The sequence below is a fragment of the Pecten maximus genome, chromosome 15 (genome assembly GCF_902652985.1).
Source record: "Pecten maximus chromosome 15, xPecMax1.1, whole genome shotgun sequence".
Lineage (NCBI taxonomy): Eukaryota > Metazoa > Mollusca > Bivalvia > Pectinida > Pectinidae > Pecten > Pecten maximus.
In genome coordinates, this window is record NC_047029.1 from 9,880,307 (window position 1) to 9,895,727 (window position 15,421).

A 15,421-nucleotide genomic window follows, 5' to 3' on the forward strand; every position below is an offset into this window, starting at 1 on the left:
CCCGAGTACCAGGACTCACATTGTCGGGTAGATGGCCCGAGTACCAGGACTCGTGTTGTCGTGTAGATGACTCGAGTACCAGGACTCACATCGTCGGGTAGATGACTCGAGTACCAGGACTCACATCGTCGGGTAGATGACCCGAGTACCAGGACTCACATCGTCGGGTAGATGACCCGAGTACCAGGACTCACATCGTCGGGTAGATGACTCGAGTACCAGGACTCACATCGTCGGGTAGATGACTCGAGTACCAGGACTCACATCGTCGGGTAGATGACTCGAGTACCAGGACTCACATTGTCCGGTAGATGACCCGAGTACCAGGACTCGTGTTGTCGTGTAGATGACTCGAGTACCAGGACTCACATCGTCGGGTAGATGACTCGAGTACCAGGACTCACGTTGTCGGGTAGATGACTCGAGTACCAGTATTCACATTGTCGGTATATTTAATTTAGTCATGTATAAGTAAATTATTTGATTGTGATGACTATTCTAGTTCAACGTAAACAATATCCTACACGTGCATTAGCATGAAAATTTGTGAATATCAATATTCGTGCTCACGATTGAAGATTGCAATTAAATAATAACCAACCTACAATTACTTCTTCAGAATAGTAATCACCCTAGAAAGGTAATCAATTATCCACTTGAGATGAGAAATATTAATCAAGAGACCAAAGATATTTTTAGATCATACATCACTTGTACAGTTTTAGTGTTACTCACATCGAGAACAGCCTTCCCTCGACCAGCCTCTGTATCCAAAGCTACATCCTTACTAAGTGGTAACGATATTGAGCGCTGATTACTATACTCCAATACCTAGCGGCGATGTAGATCATAATATAAAATCATTTACATCGTCCTGCAGGCTTGTTTATCAATAACATACATATCAGTTAGCTCATATTCCACACTGGCTTATTGTATCGGGTAATAAAAACAGGTTTTGCCATTTCCTCGCCTATTTAACAAGTAGACCTGACACCAATACCCAGCAGTAATAGCTCACCCCTGTCCGCACATCAACACAATAAACCACTGGTTATTTAAGCGGGCTGAAGTTAGCAGCGGATTCGTTATTCGTTATTGGGGATTCGAATAACGAATCCGCTGCCAGCAGCGGATTGGGGATTCGAATAACGAATCGGATTGGTGATTCGAATAACGAATCCGCTGCCAGCAGCGGATTGGGGATTCAGTTTTTTATGTTTAAATGATGTTTCTTTTTATTGACGTTTTGACGATTGGATTCAAATAACAAATCCGTTTCAGCCGTGGATTAGAGATTCAGTTACATATAAGTATTTTTCTTATTATATGTGATTGGGGATATCGAATAACGAACCCGCTGCCAGCAGCGGATTGGGGATTCGAATAACAGCGGATTCGTTATTCGAATCCCCAATAACGAATAACGAATCCGCTGCTAACTTCAGCCCGCTGGTTATTTATTAGTGTTGTAAGTGTTACATGATTGAAGTGAAACTATATCCGAGGGAAATAATATGTGTGTTACATTAAAGAAGGCTCAGACATGAGGTGTGTAATCATATCAGGGTGTAAATAGATCAGTGTAATCAGATCAGGGTGTAATCAGATCAGAGTGTAATCAGATCAGAGTGTAATCAGATCAGAGTGTAATCAGATCAGAGTGTAATTAGATCAGATTGTAATTAGATCGGAGTGTAATCAGATCAGAGTGTAATCAGATCAGAGTGTTATCAGATCAGAGTGTAATCAGATCAGAGTGTAATTAGATCAGAGTGTTATCACAGAGTGTAATTAGATCAGAGTGTAATTAGATCAGGGTGTAAATAGATCAGTGTAATCAGATCAGGGTTTAATCAGATCAGAGTGTAATCAGATCAGATTGTAATTAGATCAGGATGTAATCAGATCAGAGTGTAATCAGATCAGAGTGTTATCAGATCAGAGTGTAATCAGATCAGAGTGTAATCAGATCAGAGTGTAATTAGATCAGAGTGTAATCAGATCAGGGTGTTATCAGATCAGAGTGTAATTAGATCAGAGTGTTATCAGATCAGAGTGTAATTAGATCAGAGTGTAATTAGATCAGAGTGTAATTAGATCAGAGTGTAATTAGATCAGAGTGTAATCATATCAGAGTGTAATTAGATCAGAGTGTAATCATATCAGAGTGTAATCAGATCAGAGTGTAATTAGATCAGAGTGTAATCAGATCAGAGTGTAATTAGATCAGAGTGTAATTAGATCAGAGTGTTATCAGATCAGAGTGTAATTAGATCAGAGTGTAATTAGATCAGAGTGTAATTATATCAGAGTGTAATTAGATCAGAGTGTAATCAGATCAGAGTGTAATTAGATCAGAGTGTATTAGATCAGAGTGTAATCAGATCAGAGTGTAATCAGATCAGAGTGTAATTAGATCAGAGTGTAATCAGATCAGAGTGTAATCAGATCAGAGTGTAATTAGATCAGAGTGTAATTAGATCAGAGTGTAATTAGATCAGAGTGTAATTAGATCAGAGTGTATTAGATCAGAGTGTAATCAGATCAGAGTGTAATTAGATCAGAGTGTATTAGATCAGAGTGTAATCAGATCAGAGTGTAATCAGATCAGAGTGTAATTAGATCAGAGTGTAATTAGATCAGAGTGTAATTAGATCAGAGTGTAATCAGATCAGAGTGTAATCAGATCAGAGTGTAATTAGATCAGAGTGTAATTAGATCAGAGTGTAATTAGATCAGAGTGTATTAGATCAGAGTGTAATCAGATCAGAGTGTAATCAGATCAGAGTGTAATTAGATCAGAGTGTAATCAGATCAGAGTGTAATCAGATCAGAGTGTAATCAGATCAGAGTGTAATTATATCAGAGTGTAATTAGATCAGAGTGTAATCAGATCAGAGTGTAATCAGATCAGAGTGTAATCAGATCAGAGTGTAATTAGATCAGAGTGTAATTAGATCAGAGTGTATTAGATCAGAGTGTAATCAGATCAGAGTGTAATCAGATCAGAGTGTAATCAGATCAGAGTGTAATTATATCAGAGTGTAATCAGATCAGAGTGTAATTATATCAGAGTGTAATCAGATCAGAGTGTAATTAGATCAGGGTGTAATTAGATCAGAGTGTATTAGATCAGAGTGTAATCAGATCAGAGTGTAATCAGATCAGAGTGTAATTAGATCAGGGTGTAATTAGATCAGAGTGTAATCAGATCAGAGTGTAATCAGATCAGAGTGTAATCAGATCAGAGTGTAATTAGATCAGGGTGTAATTAGATCAGAGTGTAATCAGATCAGAGTGTAATCAGATCAGGGTGTAATTAGATCAGGGTGTAAATAGATCAGTGTAATCAGATCAGGGTGTTATCAGATCAGAGTGTTATCAGAACAGAGTGTTATCAGATCAGAGTGTAATTAGATCAGAGTGTAATTAGATCAGAGTGTATTAGATCAGAGTGTAATTAGATCAGAGTGTAATTAGATCAGGGTGTAATCAGATCAGAGTGTAATTAGATCAGAGTGTAATTAGATCAGAGTGTATTAGATCAGAGTGTAATCAGATCAGAGTGTAATCAGATCAGAGTGTAATTAGATCAGGGTGTAATTAGATCAGAGTGTAATCAGATCAGAGTGTAAATTAGATCAGGGTGTAATTAGATCAGAGTGTAATCAGATCAGAGTGTAATCAGATCAGAGTGTAAATAGATCAGAGTGTAATTAGATCAGGGTGTAATTAGATCAGAGTGTAATCAGATCATAGTGTAATCAGATCAGGACGTAATCAGATCAGAGTGTAATCAGATCAGAGTGTAATCAGATCAGGGTGTAATCAGATCAGAGTGTAAATAGATCAGGGTGTAATTAGATCAGAGTGTAATTAGATCAGAGTGTAATTAGATCAGACTGTAATCAGATCAGGACGTAATCAGATCAGGATGTAATCACACCAGAGTGTAATTAGATCAGACTGTAATCAGATCAGGACGTAATCAGATCAGGATGTAATCAGATCAGATTGTAATTAGATCAGATTGTAATCAGATCAGAGTGTAATCAGATCAGAGTGTTATCAGATCAGAGTGTAATCAGATCAGAGTGTAATCAGATCAGAGTGTAATTAGATCAGAGTGTAATTAGATCAGAGTGTAATCAGATCAGGGTGTAATCAGATCAGGGTGTTATCAGATCAGAATGTAATTAGATCAGAGTGTAATTAGATCAGAGTGTAATTAGATCAGAGTGTAATTAGATCAGGGTGTAATTAGATCAGAGTGTAATCAGATCAGAGTGTAAATAGATCAGAGTGTAATCAGATCAGAGTGTTATCACAGAGTGTAATCATATCAGAGTGTTATTAGATCAGAGTGTAATTAGATCAGAGTGTAATCATATCAGGGTGTTATTAGATCAGAGTGTAATTAGATCAGAGTGTAATTAGATCAGAGTGTAATCAGATCAGAGTGTAATCAGATCAGAGTGTAATCATATCAGGGTGTAATTAGATCAGAGTGTAATCAGATCAGAGTGTAATCAGATCAGAGTGTAATTAGACCAGTGTGTAATTAAATCAGAGTGTAATTAGATCAGAGTGTAATCAGATCAGAGTGTAATCAGATCAGAGTGTAATTAGATCAGAGTGTAATTAGATCAGATTGTAATTAGATCAGATTGTAATTAGATCAGAGTTTAATCAGATCAGAGTGTTATCAGATCAGAGTGTAATCATATCAGAGTGTAATTAGATCAGAGTGTAATCAGATCAGAGTGTAATTAGATCAGAGTGTAATCACAGAGTGTAATTAGATCAGAGTGTAATTAGATCAGAGTGTAATCAGATCAGAGTGTAATCAGATCAGAGTGTTATCAGATCAGAGTGTAATCAGATCAGAGTGTAATTAGATCAGAGTGTTATCACAGAGTGTAATTAGATCAGAGTGTAATTAGATCAGAGTGTAATTAGATCAGAGTGTAATCAGATCAGAGTGTAATTAGATCAGAGTGTAATTAGATCAGAGTGTAATTAGATCAGAGTGTAATCAGATCAGAGTGTAATCAGATCAGAGTGTAATCATATCAGAGTGTAATCAGATCAGAGTGTAATCAGATCAGAGTGTAATTAGATCAGAGTGTAATTAGATCAGAGTGTAATCAGATCAGAGTGTAATTAGATCAGAGTGTAATTAGATCAGAGTGTAATTAGATCAGAGTGTAATCAGATCAGAGTGTAATCAGATCAGAGTGTAATCAGATCAGAGTGTAATTAGATCAGAGTGTAATCAGATCAGAGTGTAATCAGATCAGAGTGTAATCAGATCAGAGTGTAATTAGATCAGAGTGTAATTAGATCAGAGTGTAATCAGATCAGAGTGTAATCAGATCAGAGTGTAATCAGATCAGAGTGTAATTAGATCAGAGTGTAATAGATCAGAGTGTTATCAGATCAGAGTGTAATTAGATCAGAGTGTAATTAGATCAGAGTGTAATCAGATCAGAGTGTAATTAGATCAGAGTGTAATTAGATCAGAGTGTAATCAGATCAGAGTGTAATCAGATCAGAGTGTAATTAGATCAGAGTGTAATCAGATCAGAGTGTAATCAGATCAGAGTGTAATCAGATCAGAGTGTAATTAGATCAGAGTGTAATAGATCAGAGTGTAATCAGATCAGAGTGTAATTAGATCAGAGTGTAATCAGATCAGAGTGTAATCAGATCAGAGTGTAATCAGATCAGAGTGTAATAGATCAGAGTGTAAATAGATCAGAGTGTAATTAGATCAGACTGTAATCAGATCAGAGTGTAATTAGATCAGATTGTAATCAGATCAGAGTGTAATTAGATCAGAGTGTAATCAGATCAGAGTGTAATCAGATCAGGACGTAATCAGATCAGGACGTAATCAGATCAGGACGTAATCATATCAGAGTGTAATTAGATCAGATTGTAATTAGATCAGAGTGTAATTAGATCAGATTGTAATCAGATCAGAGTGTAATAGATCAGAGTGTAATCAGATCAGAGTGTAATTAGATCAGAGTGTAATCAGATCAGGACGTAATCAGATCAGAGTGTAATCAGATCAGAGTGTAATTAGATCAGAGTGTAATTAGATCAGAGTGTAATCAGATCAGAGTGTAATCAGATCAGAGTGTAAATAGATCAGACTGTAATCAGATCAGAGTGTTATTAGATCAGACTGTAATCAGATCAGTACGTAATCAGATCAGGACGTAATCAGATCAGAGTGTAATTAGATCAGAGTGTAATCAGATCAGAGTGTTATCTGATCAGAGTGTTATCAGATCAGAGTGTAATCAGATCAGAGTGTAATCAGATCAGAGTGTAATAAGATCAGAGTGTAATTAGATCAGAGTGTAATTAGATCAGAGTGTAATCAGATCAGAGTGTAATCAGATCAGAGTGTAATAAGATCAGAGTGTAATCAGATCAGAGTGTAATTAGATCAGAGTGTAATCAGATCAGAGTGTAATCAGATCAGGGTGTAATCAGATCAGAGTGTAATTAGATCAGAGTGTAATTAGATCAGAGTGTAATTAGATCAGATTGTAATCAGATCAGAGTGTAATCATATCAGAGTGTAATCAGATCAGAGTGTAATCAGATCAGGATGTAATCAGATCAGAGTGTTATCATATCAGGGTGTAATTAAATCAGGACGTAATCAGATCAGAGTGTTATCTGATCAGAGTGTTAGCAGATCAGGGTGTAATCAGATCAGGGTGTTATCAGATCAGAGTGTTATCAGATCAGGGTGCAAGCATGGACTACCATCAACATGCCCAGTACCGCATTAAAAATGTCTTCTTTTTTATTCCAAACAGTCTAGTATAAAGACAAAGATTTCCATGTATATTTCCTATAAGAAAAGGTGACATGCATCTATGGATCACGCCTCGACATTGTGACGGAAGAAAATATGTCAGTATGTTATTGCTCTTTAAAATGCATGTTGATGACGAGAACAATACATGAGATGAAAAAAAAGTGAGCCCCGCGTTTAATAATTTACAGACTGTTTCACTCCGATACCGATAGTTGTTTACAGCTACGTGTATATAATCTTTATAAAAACATCCATATGAAAAAGAGACAATGTATTCGTAAAACCACCTTAAAAGCAAACAAAACCCATATTAAAAAGTCCGTCATAAGTGAGATACACTTACTATAGCGTAATGCCTCCACTTTAACATTCCACAGTGTCCTAGTCAATTATCTTCTTTTTTGTTGTCATATCCTTCATAGACGGTGCAGCACATATGACTGTAGATTTAGCTGTTTGTTTACATCAACAGCCACTGCATAACAGGAAGTGTAAACCCGAATCGCCTACACATTTAATTAAATAAGTAATTTCACACGTGGGGAATGTAGATTTAGGGAAATTGTATCTAAGTCAGATTTCGACTGTTATATACAGACGTATGCAACATGATCTGTTGTTACACAGTTTACTGAACCGTCCAATTTAAGGTCATATTCTACTTTGTACTTATATTAACAAATGAGCGACAGATAATTACCGACACAATAGATGAAATAAATACAGGTGAAAATTACAGGTATTTAGGTTTCTCTTTTTATATCATGTAACTTGTGGCTGAATACCTTACATCCGGGTTATTGTGTCATACGTTTGTTTAAGGCTGTGGTCCCGTCTATATTTGTGTACAGTTGTCGGCGTTTTTGTAGCATTTTCTGATTGTCAAGAAGCAAAGAGTTTGTTGGAGGATTATAATATGATATATGTGTACATATACTCAGTGTATCTGAAGGCCTGAGAGTTGCTATACATGTCTAAAATGTCTGTACAATACGTGTTTGCTACCCAGACGTTATCGGTTTCTTAACAACTCACGTGAATAAATATGAGGACAGACTCAGTAAATAGATATACCAAAAATACAAGAGTACATGTATATTTACATATATACAGGTATACATGTATATGTAAATACAATGTACATATCGGTACATTTGTATGTAAATATGAGGACACAAGAATAGTACATAGTAAATATATGCACTAGTAAACATATTTTCACATGGGTAGATTTAAATGCTTTCGATCATTCCACCGATCCATCAACTCACCTATCGAACATTCCATCTATCCATTAACCAGCATATCGATCATTCCACTTACGTCAATTCACCGATCGACCAATCAATCCACGTATCGATACCCCCCTCCCCTAGCATTCAACCCATCTATCAATCAATCCACATTTCGATCATCCACATTTTGATAATTCCATCTATCAATCAATCCACATGTCTATCATTCCACCTATCAATCATTTCACTTTCAATAATCCACCTAAAGATCATTCCACCTATCGAACGATCCACCTATTAATCAATCCAAATATCGACCGATCAACATATCGATTGATCCATATATCGATCAATCCACCTATCGATCAATTTATTTATCGAACAACCCGACTAACGATCAACTCACCTATCGATCAATCCACCTATCGATCAATTCATTTATCGATCAATCTACATATCGATCATTTCACAATCGATCAATCAACATATCAATCAATTCATTTATCGATCAACCCGACTAACGATCAATTCTCCTTTCGATCATTCCACCTATAGATCATTCCACCTATCGATTAATCCACCTATCGATTAATCCACCTATCGATAAATCCACCTGTCGGCGTAGAATTGAATCGATATTGTAATGTCAGTTTCTTCCATTACGAAGGCATGCATAACATGTCAGCTGATATATGTCCACAGCGGACTTAAACAGTTATTTGTTAGAAGAGTCCGATTGTTGTGATTATATGATTTAAGTATTAATTTTATAAGTGAAAATGTACTGTCCTATATACATGGTAGGGTAGTCATGTGTGGATGTACGTGCATTCCTTTGCTCTCCCAGGGCGAAACAGTCATATATCAATGTGTATCACAATATTATCTATATACCTGTATAAGGGAGCTGATAAAAAGCTTACCTCAAAGACTGGGGGTGAATGTACAACTTTAAGTTAAGTTTTCTCCTGATAAACCTGACCGAGACCACACATACCATGACCCCGTAACCTTAGTTAGTCAAATCTCACTTTCGTACCGACCCTCGAACACAATCTCCAGTCCTAACACAATGTCTTACCTCCTTTCACATTTTCTAACTCATTACACAATTTCTAAATCCTTAAATAATTTATTACCCCTCACACAATTTCTAACTCATTACACAATTTCTAACTCCTTACATAATTCCTTACCACTTACACAATTTCTATGTCCTTACATAATTTCCAAGTCCTTATACAATTTTTCTCCTTACACAATTTCTAACTCCTTACACAATTTCTAACTCCTTACACAATTTCTTTTCCCTTACACAATGTCTTACCCCTTACACAATGTCTTACCCCTTACACAATGCCTTACCCCTTACACAATTTCTAACCCATAACACACATTCTAGCCTCAACTCTACTTTCTCACAAAATTTATCATCATGTACATTATCTTTTATTTGACAGTTGGCTCGTGAATTCATGGAAGTTAATTGGTTATGGGCGAAAATGATACGACTTAAAACAAGTATACATATATAATTTACAAAAGCTTTTGTTTTGAAATAACAAGACATTGTTCTATTGCCGTAAACGATTTTACACTACATAAAGTTCGGGCTAGTCAGATTCCATTTTAAGTTCAACGATTTCTGGTAAAATATATAATACAGATTGCTTGTTTGACTGTTTGGAATTATCGGTACATTTCCTGGATTGAGCTCCAAGATTTTTTGTAAAAGTTCTGCTCAAGTAGCTTGTTGGAGTTAACTATACGTTTGATGAGATAGACCCCGGCTACTGGCTATCACTCCGGTTTCATAGTTTATTTTGTTACATGTACTGCGTTTTAGCTGTTTGTCGACATGTTTTATCTTAAAAATGCCTGATTGATATCCATGATATCATATTACTCCTCGTTATGCACGTGTAAGACACGCGCGCCCTTAATCACGTTTTTAGAGTTAGTAACCCACATCATCGAAGCAATTATCAATTCCTCTCTATCTGAAACATTGCGGAGTGTAATACATGTAAGATAATATTACATCATTATTTGATATCGATTGGTTCGCTTATAAATGTTCAATGATGTATCTCTTTAGTTTGAATAAAAAGAGTTAATTAAGTCTTAATTGTCCTGGTAGTGATATCGGCGTGCAACAAAAGTTGCAGACTATGAGAAAAATATCACCTTTGTGTCAATGTTTGCCAGAACTCACCATAGGGAGTTGGCACGAATTTCCAACCCTCGGTCCATATATATGTATTATATATATAGTATACGTATCTATAATACATATAAAGAATACATGTATATGGACCTTTGCCTCGAGAACGCTACCATGGAAAACCATATCGGAGGAGAAATTGTGACGTCACAGATCACTCTTATTAAACAGTACCCTCTCCTACTGGACCTACGATTTCCGTCCCACACCTCAGCTTAATGGAAATATGTGTTCTGTAAGAAACCGTCTCAGTTAAGAGATAACAATTTTCTTACATACGAAACAGATTTCTAGTTGAACTAAAACACTCTTTTAAAGGCATCCTCTGTTAAAAAGACAACCTCTTTTAAGAGGCCATCTCTGGTAAAACTACCTCCGTTAAGAGGCCACGGATGGTAAAAATACACCCATCTCTGGTAAAACTACCTCCGTTAAGAGGCCACGAACGGTAAAAATACACCCATCTCTGGTAAACCTGCCTCCGTTAAGAGGCCACGAACGGTAAAAATACACCCATCTCTGGTAAACCTGCCTCCGTTAAGAGGCCACGAATGGTAAAAATACACCCATCTCTGGTCAAACTACCTACTGAAAAGAGGTCATGTACGGAAAATACACACCTGAAACTATTTCTGTTCTAAATGTAAAAACAAGTCATATCAATATTCCAGGTAATGTTTACAAAGAACTTCATTATAAAGTCAGCTACATAGTAAAGTACAATCAATATATAAATATACTATATGTTAAATTGTACCATAAATATTTGTACTTACTTTTTCTTCAGCGGTTTAAGTACATGACATCTTATTGATATTATATTTGCTATCAAATCTACTTTTCCTATTTTATTAGATGCGTTTTGAACCCCGATACTACACAACAGATTAAAACTTACCCTCTCTATAAACAATGATCGATTGTCGGTTTACGTTCTCGAGGACAGAATCCACTAGAATTAATTCCAAATCGAATGCAGAAATTCCGGACACGATTCGTTTTCATCACTAGACACCCCCTTTGCGATCACTGGAGACTTGCTACAAGTCTCCTCCCGATAACAGAGGCCGGGCATTGAAAACGCCACACAAACCTATCTTAATCCTTTAGGCGACTGATTTACGGACATAAGTTTCAACCAGAGCTTCCTACACTGGTAAACACTTACACACACTGACTCGGCCGTGCTAATGGCTCGAATGTTTAATTATACGTAAATGACATGTAAATCATATGCTAAAACGGCTCGCCAGTGTACATTTCAGTTAAAAAGACACACCCTCTCGATGCACTGTCAATTACCGATGTGTTGGTACAAGTCTAACAGGGATAAATTTCGTTACCACTGGCTAGCAGAGCTGCGTAGAGTTGTAATGTAGTGTAGTTCAGGCCTGCCTATAGGAGAATCGAGGTGACGGATTTGTCCCATTGGGGGCACGTACGTATCAATACTCTAGGGCGCTACCATATCCCCTATATAGACAACTCGATCTATACATATCTAAACACAATTTTCTCTACGGGTTAGAGATATGAGATGTTTATGGGTGAAATAACATTTAATGAATTAAGAGAGACGTTGTCTTTCAATAGGTGATGACTTTCTTTTCTATAAAAACGCACATTAGCATATTGGTGGCATTCATATGATTTTATTGTTGAAATGTGTTATTTTTTCATACACACGGAAAGTAGTTCAAGCTTTATCTACCTAAACTGCAATATAGAACATGTAGCCGTTTATAGATGCGACATGTAAAAAATCTGTCATGATTGGCGTTCCGTACCAACATGTTAGTATCTTGTTGATTTTTACGATTTCGTCGTTCAACATTGATTTTATCCCAGGAAAGTCTTTTTTCCTGTAAAAATGAGTTACATTATAGCTTATGACTTTTGTCGCCTTTAATCTACTGTTTTTCCCGATATGGGGAAAGTTGTGTAGATCTGAAGAACAGATATACACATTTTTGTGGCGGATTTTCATAACCCCGCTAAGGAAAAATGTTATGAGCGGGATAAGTAATGCTTAGTCATATAGCATACTACTGAAAAATTTTAATTTTGATTCACTCAATGTTATGTACATTTGTAACTGTTGTATTTTGTCCCTTATTTCCCTAAATGTCATCTATGGTGGCCATTTTCAATGTCTATATAAATGTTATTTTGAGTTGGAGCAACATAAGATTAATTTATTAATTTATTAGCTAATTTGGACGCTTAATTGATTAATGCATTAGCTCAACTTTGGGAAAATTAGAAATATACTTAAAGTGTTACTTTGGTGATTTAATTTGATTTTTTTCATATTTTTTTTCTGTTGTTACGCTGTACATACTTATTCATCTCTGGAAATTATCGTAACGAATTAAGCTATTTTGATTGGTTAATTTATAAGCAAACTTTCACGCATGCGCATAAAATAGCTTCACTTAAGACAAAAAAACAAAAAACAAAAAAATAACGTTCTATGCCATTTCTCGATTAAAAGAAAGACTTTTCAGACAATGTCAAAGTCCTACCACTTTCCATTCTCTATTTTATATGGCATTTTATATAGATACTCAATGTTATGCTGAGTGATTTCTGCTACCCCTCCAGGGCGAGATGTAACGATGTTTGGTAGCCATTCTCAATATTTATATGAATGCAGTTATTTGAGAGCTTGAGGAACATTAAGGTGCTTAACAATTTCAACACATTTCTGAACAAACTAATTTCAAAATTATGACGGAGCGAGATTTGCTTGCCCCTGGTTATGTGGTTGATGCGGTGTGCGGATTCCATTATGGTGCATGTCAACATCATCACACTATTAATTGTTTAATGGTGTATGACAACTTCGTCAGAATGTTATTAGTAATTTCACTGGAATATTTAACCACCAAATAATGAATGTTTACTTTATAGTTGCCATATACAATGTAAATTACCACACGTAGGCTATCGATTTTCTGACACCGTAATCACCGCTGTGTGCCTGGTAGATACAGCTGTCAATTGGGCGGATACCTTTACCATGTAAGAATTATAATTAAAAAAAACGATGTACATAATAATCCAAAACAATCCTCAAACGACCAACAATAATGTACATATTTGTAAATTATACATGATCTTGAATGTTGTTTTGGAAACAATAAGTAAATATTTGTGTAAAGCTTGCTGGCTAATCACTATTATTACTATATTTGCTGATTATGCAAATATTTATTTTCCACCGATTATACAAAACACGATATGTTTACGTAGTAATATTTTTACACGTATTAACAACAAACTCATTCGACCTGTTCAATAACACTTTACAGAGGAAATATCATTTTATATAAACGTAATTTTTTTTTTTTTTTTTTTCAGTTGTCGTGATATTTGTTTAATTTCTAGATCAACTCAAACCCGTACCGTTTACCAATTAGCCTTAAGGTAACGTCAATGATCAGTATCGATTGAACTCACAATACAAATCTGGTACCAACCAATCAATTGTTCTTCCATAGACTTAGAGGGTATCATTAAAACTCTTGAATTCAATTTGGCCTTTATGATTGATAACAAAAAGTTTAAGGCCCCATAATACATTTAAAAACCAAGATATATAAATAAATAAAAAATGATTAAAAAAAATTGGGCTCTTCAACTCAAAATCTTTGCAGGGTAGCCATTTTGGAATTGGGTGAATTCCGCAGTAAAAATTCTAAGAAATCTGAAATTTTCACCTATTAATTGTTATGACTTGAAATTTTGAACAAAAATTCAATCTGACCTACCTAATTGATATCAGCATTACCTTTGAATAATTACCCATCAGGCTACATATCTATTTTGGAATTTATATACTGGCCAATCAGTGGCTGTCAAACATTTTATCCCTGGCTCAACCATGCAGACACCGGGGCAAATTTCAAAAGTCTATTTTTCATTTGGTTGGTTGTTCCCCATTACTCGAACAATGTGATTAGGTTCAACACGGTGACAAACCTTTGACGAGCGCAATGTAACCCCAAGCTCTCCACAGACGGTTTTCCCGATTAAATTTTGACAATGTTAAAAATATTAATGACATTTAAATGTTCAGCGATGCCACGCTGATTCCTCCTTTTTATAAATCAAGCAGGAAGTGTAAAGTAGTAAGTTTTAAAAAAACCCACTAAAACAGCAACGATTATTTACATAAACAGGTATAAACCGGGTAAAGATCAGACTGAAAGTGATTGGCCGATACATCGAAAATTGGAATACATTGCAAAAACAAACGGAACGCAATATTCTTCGTAATAAATATCGTTCCACTTAATACAAACATTCCGTATTTTTAACAACCGACACCGCCACATTTGAAACTAGGTCAAAAGTATTGATGACATGATGAAGGACACTAATACAAATAAGTATTAATTTGATGTGGAGTAGTGACCGAAACATCTATATGGGATATAATACCAAAGAGATCGATATTGTTGTTTTTCTTTTTCATTTTTTATATATATTTTCAAATTAAACGATCAATATTGGTAAATTAGGTTTGACCAAATAAGACAATCGGGCAGTCCTGAGCATCGCGAGAAAACAAAGAGTTTTGCTTATTATACGCAGTTAAAAGGAATAGTAAAAAAAAAAAAAAAAAAAAAAACCTCGCCAGTTCACAGCAAACAATCCAAACAGATGGAAGATTTATTCTCGGAACTCTGAAGAACTGAAATGCCTAGCTTTAAAACCAACATTAAAATGAATGGTTTGTTCGATATATATTCCTGTGTAGTGAATGAGATCAAAGAACTCTATAGGATAATTAATCAATTTCACCTGAAAGGTCAACTACTCTGTAAACAATAGAGTTGATCTAATCCGGGAAACATGAAGAAATGTAGGAAAAAACAACAACAACAAAAACAAAAACAAACAAAAACAAAAAAAATCATAACACTTATCTTCGTATTGATTCATAAGAAAAATGCAATCAACATTTACGCCTTGGATAAAATAGTCGATCACCAATTTATTTTGTAACCGCGTACAATCCCTCTGGAATGGTTGCTGTATAGCCTAGTGAAAGGCTGTCTTATTACAGGTACTGTAGGTACATTTTTGTAAATCCTCACATAGTACCTGTAT

The 15,421-nt window shown here is 35.5% G+C and overlaps 1 protein-coding gene across 4 annotated transcripts in view; it reads right to left on the minus strand.

The window, feature by feature from the left end:
* Positions 1-11,619, minus strand: part of LOC117344288 (calcitonin gene-related peptide type 1 receptor-like) — a 53,610-nt gene extending 41,991 nt beyond the window's left edge. The window contains exon 1 of one of the 4 annotated variants that reach the window (XM_033906981.1): positions 11,202-11,615. The gene's annotated coding sequence lies outside the window, so the exon portion shown is untranslated. Of the gene's footprint in view, positions 1-735; positions 961-7,187; positions 7,291-11,201 lie in introns of those variants that run through there. The other 3 variants (XM_033906982.1, XM_033906983.1, XM_033906984.1) reach the window with 3 other exon arrangements.
* Positions 11,620-15,421: the final 3,802 nt, after the last annotated feature.